The sequence below is a fragment of the Carlito syrichta genome, unplaced genomic scaffold, assembly GCF_000164805.1.
Source record: "Carlito syrichta isolate Samal-C Ts95f unplaced genomic scaffold, Tarsius_syrichta-2.0.1 Scaffold302951, whole genome shotgun sequence".
NCBI classification, from domain to species: domain Eukaryota; kingdom Metazoa; phylum Chordata; class Mammalia; order Primates; family Tarsiidae; genus Carlito; species Carlito syrichta.
In genome coordinates, this window is record NW_007247047.1 from 27,204 (window position 1) to 35,509 (window position 8,306).

The 8,306-nt window shown below is 40.7% G+C and overlaps 1 long non-coding RNA gene across 1 annotated transcript in view; it reads right to left on the reverse strand.

Annotated features, from left to right (window-relative positions):
- Positions 1 to 2,297: 2,297 nt before the first annotated feature.
- The window catches only part of LOC103259680, an 11,550-nt gene continuing 5,541 nt past the window's right edge, over positions 2,298 to 8,306 (reverse strand). Inside the window, exon 2 of the long non-coding RNA XR_504245.1 lies at positions 2,298 to 2,882. This is a non-coding gene — a long non-coding RNA (uncharacterized LOC103259680). The remainder of the gene's footprint in view (positions 2,883 to 8,306) is intronic.

Here is an 8,306-nt window from a genome sequence, read left to right on the forward strand (position 1 = left end):
AAAAAGTAAGCTAGAAAGGATTCCAGCTTCCTGTGATGCCACAAAATGTCAGCAGAAGATACTTAAGAAAGGAGGTGGCATTCACATGACACAAAAGGCACAAAGGCAGGCTACGTAAAGTGGCTCAAAGAGGAGAATGCACTGGCTTTAAATTTTCCCTTCTGCATTTCAGTCGGTGCTAGAGGTTAAAGGACAATGGAAGTCCTACCTTCAGCTTCTCCAGGGCTGCTTCTGAGAAGAGCTCTTAAACCTGGAGCTGCATCATTTTTTAAGATGCTAAGATTCTGGCAAATGAGTACAGGCTAAGCAATGTGCTCATTTTCCCTTGCTCTGAGCAGACACATAATTGCATATGGAGAAGTCAAGATTTGACAAAAACATACAGCACATATTACAGAACATGTCTTTGTTGGAAATCCTACTGGACATGCACAGTGCAGAGTGGCTTCTCTGAGACAGAAGGCAAAAGCAAAAACTCAAAATACTCGTTCCTGTGGCGTATCGTGTCAGAATTATCCAGGTTAATGGGTAACTGCCAAGTTCAACGCACAGCTCTGCACTTCTTTTTATTCCTTTGTCTTAAGTCAGCAGAGCCTCCAAAAGTAGCCAAGAGGATGAGAGATAGGGAGAAGAAAAGAGAGGAGAGATCAGTCTAACTTGTTTCTGATGAATGGCCCAATTTCGTAGCACTTGGGAGGGTGGCAAGGGTTCCAGACTGGGTCTGGCTACTGTTCTGACATTCCTAATAACTGCCTCTTTTAGTTGGGGAGTGCTTCACCATTTACATAACAGTTTTTTTTTTCCCTAGTTCCACTTCACAGATAAAGAAAACTCCAGCATGGAAATGTCAAATGCTGGCAAAGCCATGGTAGTGGACAGGGCCCAACCCCACCTTTTGCCCCTTAGGTTTCCTGTCCATGGGTCGTGGCTCTTGCTTCTGTGCACAGAGGCAGGGCTCTAGACATGTCCACCAAATCCCCTAGGCTTCACAACCCTCTCAATTGCATGATGGCAGCTTGGATTCCACTGTCTCCATGATCTCTGCTAGTTTTTCCTTATTTTGAATTCAGGTTTATTCTGTAGGATGCAAAGTGATGGGAGTTTTTGGGTATCATCTGACCAAAGGGGCACAATTTGGAGGCTAGTGCATCAACTAGGCCTCTAGAAAGCCTACTGTGGTTGTTATGAAAGAACCAGGGTGAACTTTGTTGCATTAAGCTCTGATTCTTAACAGTCTCATGAAATCTATGGGGTCCAAAAGAAGAAGAAAAAGAACCTTCCTTTACCTACATCCAAAATCTGTAACAGATTTAAATGGTTTATAGACTGACTTCTTAGAGATGCACGGACCAGGTTAATAACCTCTGTGCTTAACGGTGCTAACTTTGTTACCTATGGGGAGCTTCACTTTGGTTGTTATACAAAGTGAGCAAAACTTATTTTTATATAGAAAACACTGAACGAGAGTTATGGCAAAAAGTGATGTGGACATAGTACATGCTTTACACAGAGGACAGACAAAATTAATCAGGGATGATGAAAATTAGTACAGTGGGTGTCTATGAGAATGTGGGAACTGATTGAAAGGGGGTGTGAGGGAATTTTCTAAAGTGATAACATTGCTCTGCATTTGGACTTAAGCATTGGTTACATGGGTGTGTACACTTTAAAAAACTAATCAAATTATACCCTTACAATGTGTGCATTTTATCAGCTGTAAATTTTATGGCAATTAATAAAAATCTCAACTGTGATGTGTTTTTAAGACGGTCCTTTTTTCCACAGAAAATTATGTTTCCCATGTCATTTTTCTTGGTGAGATGGGGTAGGAGAAAGAAAAGTTGATGTTGTACAAACATAAATAACTTCCTTAGGAGTATTCATAGAAAATTCCACAGCATTTTCATGCTCCTTTTGAATATTTAAAGAGAAAAGATCCTGATTGCAGATATATGCTAGTGACTTCTGTCCCACAAGCCCATGAACCAGCTATATGTTTAGGCCTGACACTAGCGTCAGGAGTGGGATAAAGAGTGAAAAAGATGAGCCTCAGAGACTCCTGTATTACCTCCAAAGGAGAAAAAGGGTTCTGCTAATCATTTTAGTCTTCCATGCATCCACAGGGATGGAGATACACACACACACACACAAACACACACACACACACACACACACACACACACACACACACACACACACACACAGGAATACAGGAAGAATGAGATATCATGCATGAATTTGAAAATTTAGATTGTCATAATATTGTTATGGGTTTTAAGAAGTCAAGAACAAAGGAGGACTCCACGTTTTGTTTTATGGTTTTGAAAAAAATGACCCATATTCAGTCAGAAGACTGGATTCATTATTTATACCCTTTTATCAGCTGTCACAGGGTCTACCTTTGTGTCTGTCTGATAACCACAGGTAATGTCTGCTAATGCAAATTCATCAAGCCTAGGATAGCTTCAGCAGTCAGCAGTACTGACTTAACATCTCAAAAATACACAATGATATTTCTCTTAGAATTGACTGTAGGAAGTTTTCACAGATTCTTTTTCTTCATTTTGCATGCCTCACATTAAATGTTGTTAAAAAAATTAAAAACCATTTTTTTTTACAATTTACAAGTGTTCATATAAGAAGAAAATTACTAAAAAAATTACCCACCCAAGCACCTAGAACTCATCTAGCAAACAATGCTAATAACACATAGGTTGTGATCGAAGAACTCCGTGATTCGTGGGAAAGCGGGGAGGCACAGTCCAACCTCTGGAAGGAATGTGAGTCACGTTGGATCCACCGAGGGGCTGTCAATGATGCTTCACTCCCTAGGTCAAGTTCAGCAGCCGCATTTCCGAGTCAATGTCATTACTTATTTCGACCTAGAATAGAAAATATGAATTGCTGTGAAGAACTTCAAAGTTAAAAGCTAAATATCCTTGCTATTCATCCAGACTTTTTTGAAGTGCAAAATAGTTCCTGGGTGCACCTGGTGCTGTTGGACTGCAGCAATAAGAAAGAAAGTTGGGGCTTCCTGCTTTTCAGATTAGGGCATGACAATCAGGCATCAACATCAGAATTAGGATTAATTTCCTGGGAGAGAAGTGCCATCCACACAACAATTGTGGGGTCTTGGGGAGTGGTTGCCATTGGCTGTCTTGAGGGTAAAGATAACAGGCTAGTATTGTGCCTCCAAGTTACTAGATACACCCATACCCTATTCTTCCTATAGAGTCAAGAAGTGTCCTGCTCTAGCTTTCATATTACCTAACCATCAACCTATGTCACATACATCCCATTCTGTGATGGTCAATTTTATGTGCCAACTTGATTAGGCCACAGAACCCAGACATTTGGTCAAACACCAGTTTGACTTTTACTGCAAAGGTATTTTTAAGAGGAGATTACCTTTTTTTTTTTGCTTCTCCCTCCTCTCCTGAAATTAACATTTAAGTCAGTAATCAATAGACTTTGAGTAAAACAGATTGCCCTTCATATTGTAGGTGAACTCCATCTTATAAATAGAAGGCCATAAAAGGAAAAAGACTGACATCCTAAAATTCTGCCTCCAGACCGCCTCTGAACATGAGCTACATCAAACCATCTCTGGATCTCCATTCTGCCATCCTGCCCTGCAGATTTTGGGCTTGCAAGCTCCCACAATTGTATGAGCCAATTAAAAAAAAATCCCTCTCTCATATACAGACACACACACATATATATACACAAACATCCTACTGGTTCTGTTTCTCTGGAGAATCCTGACTAATACATTCTCATTTCCAGTCACTCTTGTCTTCACACTTTAAAAGAAGATCTTGTGTTTTCCTTACTCTGTACTTAGCAGCAAGCTTCTGGCATGTGAGGGCAATGCCTTGTGCCTCTTTGCACAATATCAACCTCAACACAATCCTTGTCGCATAGTCATCACTTAAAAAATATTTGTTGAATACTTTGGCTTGCACTGTTTCTCTCACTTGAAAAAAATCTTAGCTAGTCCAAATCTTACCCACCTTCATAGGGCCAGTTGACATTTCTTCTCCTCTCTGAAGACTTTCACTTCTACCTCAGTCATTTTGCTAATAACAATTCTCATGCTATTAGCGGTTCCCCGGGTGCTGCTAACAGCTTCCAGCTTTACAATTAATTGTACACTAATTGCTTCACTCAGGCATGTAAGTTTTCTCCCTCCAACTAAACTGTAAACATCATTCCAATAAAACTGTGTTTCGTACTCTTTTCATATCCCCATCCAGCAGCTTCTTCCCCTAACTCAGCTGTATGCCTCTAGGGCGTGGAGTAGACTTTTTAATCATAGTTTGAAATGGTTGAAAATTTCCCAACTTTCCAGTTTCATTTTTGGTGGCCGTTGTCCTCCTGTAGATCATGCTCCCTCCTGCACACCCGACCAGGTGGAGCCTTCCAGTCCTCCACTTGTCTTTTTCTATGTTCTGAATGACCGCCTAAATGTCTATCTCTTCTATCTCTTGGCATTTCAATGGGAATTTAAACTGAAAGATAAAGCGATGGAATAATTATGGTGGCATTCTATAGTTTTATACAAACTTAGGTTAGAAGAGAGGTTCGAGGTCCTGAAGTCCATTCATCCATCTAGCACGAGTCCCCTCAAGTCCCTTCAGAATGAGGATAAAGCAACAGAAGATTTTTTTCTTTGTTAGTTGTAGTGTTGTGGAGGTTTCAAGGGGAACTTCTAGATATCCACTACATTTATATTTAATGCCACCTCTGCCTCTAGGTAATGTTTTCTGCTTCTGGACTTTAGCAACATGGATCACTAAAGTAGTGAAGCAGACAAAGCCTATTCCTATGATGCCAGGTAGGAATTCTACAGGTGTTTCTTCAGGTGTTGGGAAACATGTCTGAGTGTTCATAGTAGGCAGTGAAGCAACTTTGAGAGGATGCATTGAAAGGAAAGCCTATTGGAAACCTTGAATTGGATTTTATTAACAAATTGATTAAAAAAATTAAACAGACACAGAAGGAGAGAGGTTAGTATTATGAATCCCTATGTATTCATCACGCAGCTTCAACTAAAATCGAAATTACCCTATTAAAGTTTCATCTATCCACCATCACTTTTTTTTTTTTTTTTGGCTAGAGTATTTAAAACCAAAACCAAGTCCCAGAAATTATGTCATTTAATTAACATTTCTATGCATATCAAACTCAGTGACTTTTTTTTTTTTGAGTTGGAGTCTCATTCTGTCACCCAGGTTGGTGAGCAGTGGCACGCTTATAGCCACCTCAGCCTTGACTTGCTGGGCTCAGGCGATCCTTCCACCTCAGTCTTCCAAGTAGTTGAAACTACAGGTGCAAGCAACCACACCTGGCTTATTTTTTGATTTATTGTAGAGATGAGGTCTCACCAAGTTTCCCAGTCTGGTCTTGAACTCCTGAGCTCAGGCAAGCCTCTAACCTTGGGCTACCAAAATGCTGGGATTACAGACTTGAGCCACTATACCTGGCCCAAACTCAATGATTCTTTATCAGAGGACATTTGCCAATGTCTGGAGACAGTTTGTTGTCACAATTTGGCAGGGAGTGGAGCATCTAGTAGATAGAAGCCAAGAATGCTGTTAAATATCCCACAGTAGGATAGACCCACTATAAATATTTGTCTGGTCCAAAGTAAAAAGTGCAAAGATTTAAAGGACCTGTTCAACTGATAAGATAATCTATTCATTAGCATACCTATCAAAATCAACCATTTCTTAATATCATTTAATATCCAGCTCACATTCACGTTTTCCCAATTATCTAGAAACATCTCATTACAATTAATACATTACAAGTGAAATTATACATTATAAGTGTTGTAGCATCACTATGTGCTCTATGAATATGTACAATTATTATGTGTCAATTAAAAAAATGAAAAAAGCAAACAAACCAAGTGTACACATTGTATTTGGCTCTTGTGTCTCAAGTCTCTTTTAATTAATAACAGTTTCTCCTCCTTTCCCCTCTTCTTTTTAAAAATTTGCTCTATACTGTTTCCCACATGCTAGGTTTGGCTGATTGCTTCCTTGAGGTGAGATTTAATGTATTCTGCTATTCTTATATCTTCAACAATATTAGTCCAAGGTCAGGCTTGATTTTATGGCAAGGGCTTTAAAGGTGGTGCTGTGTACTGCAGCACATCTGGGAACACATAATGCCTGATTGTCCCACTTTTAAGAATGCTATGATTGGTCAATGGGTCTGTGGAGAATAGGTTGCTTTTGGGATTCTTAAGATCGTTGTCGTCTCTCTTCTCTTTTTTGCATATGCTTGTAGATATGTTAGTATTTACCTGAGAGCACTTGTATTAAAGGCAGAATGAAATCAAGTGTGTCTTCTGATAGGATTGTTTCTTTCTCTATTGCTTTCCAATAACTTCTAGAGTGAGTGTGTGAATGTGCTTTTCTCTGTGCATGGTGTATTCTTTTCTATGTCTTCATTCTTTCCAACACTTGTCATAACATGGGGATTATAATTTTTAAAAATGTGAATATGAAGTAAACAGCATGTATTTGACATAAAGTTTGGTTTATATTCATTGACTTTAATTGTAAAACCAGAGGATGCTTTCTTTTGGAAATAGCACAAAATGAAGTCATTTTTATTTATGTTGCTGTTGATTACTTTTTTTGGGGAGTGGTGATGAACTTTTTCTCCACAATACTGTTTGGATCTATTTTCTTGCCACTGGCATCAATGACAAATAACAAGAAATGTCATGGGAGTTCTGGGGGAATTCAGGAATTGACATTCTCCCTGGAGGACACTATTCGGATATGGGCTTTCTGATTTTGGAAAAAGACTTTATGTGCTTCACAAGGAAGCATGAAAATGGGGCTCCACAAGTTCTAGGGGCAGAGAATAATGTCACATATCAAAAGAAATGGTCTCTGTGCCCCAGTGAGAATAGGGCGGTTGACTGACCACGAGTCATTGTAGACCCTCTTGTTTACGACTGGCTGCATGTTGGTGGCATCATTCTCTCCCAGCAAGGACAGTGATGTGTGAAATAGTTACAGTAATGATTCTGAGCTGCATAAGCTGCATAAACACAGCCATTTCACTGCTGCATGGCCACATGACTACACATCAAGAAGTGTTCTAACAGTAGTTCCTGAAATGGTGCAACCTTTCTTGTGATGGATCAAAGGTTATTCACACCAGTGGCAAAGGGAAAATGCTCCAAAGCTAAGGAGAGCAATAATCCCTAAGTGCCACCATGTTTGTGCAAAGTAAGAAAGGCACACAGGAAAACCCGTCTCTCCTTTGGGACAGCTAAGAAGGCACTGAGTACATTCCAGTTGTAGTACTCTTGAGACAGCCTTGGAGAGTTAATGCCTCCATAAGTGCTTTCCATTTCCAGGGAGTGATGGAGACCCTCAGGGAACAAAACTCCACTTTCAGTGATGGGAATAGTGAGACAAGCCATCGCCACGAACAGATCATAGTCACCACACAGGGAACAGACAGCATGAATTTTACATAGCTCAGCACCCTTTTTTCTAGATTAATATTAAGGTGTAAGTGTCAGTCAAAAACAGGTGTGGTGGCTCACACCTAGCACTTTGGGAAGCTGAGACAGAAGGATCATTTGAACCCAGGAGTTTAGACCAACCTAGGCAACGTAGTGAGACATCGTCTCTACAATAAATCAAAAAATTAGCTGGGAGTAACTTCCCAGCTACTCGGGAGGCTGAGTGGAAGGATCACCTGAGCCCAGGAGGCTGAGGCTATGGTGATAGAGTGAGATTTCAACTTGAAAAACAAAACCAAACAACCCCCCAACTCCCCCAAACAAACAAACAAAAATGAAACAAAAAAAGTCACCATTTTATTTGCCTTTGGGTGCTTCCAGCTGCAGTTTACTAACACATGGCTGGTGATTGCTGGCTTTTTTTTTTTGAGTTGTAGTCTCACTCCATTGCCCAGGCTGGAGGGCAGTGGCATGTTCACGGCCACCCCAACGTTGACCTGCTGGGCTTGGGCGATCCTTCTGCCTCAGCCTTCCAAGTAGCCAGAACTACAGGTGCATGCTACCATGCCCGGCTAATTTTTGATTTACTGTAGAGATGAGGTCTTGCCATATTGCCTGGGCTGATCTCAAACCTGTGAGCTCAAGCAATCCACACACCTCGGCCTCCCAAAGTGCTGGGATTACAGGCTGAGCCACTGAGCCCGGTCTGATTGTTAGTTTTTAAACCACGGTTTGAAAACACGTCATAGCCGGGCTCGGTGGCTCAGCCTGTAATCCCGCGCTTTGGAAGGCTGAGGTGAGTGGATTGCCT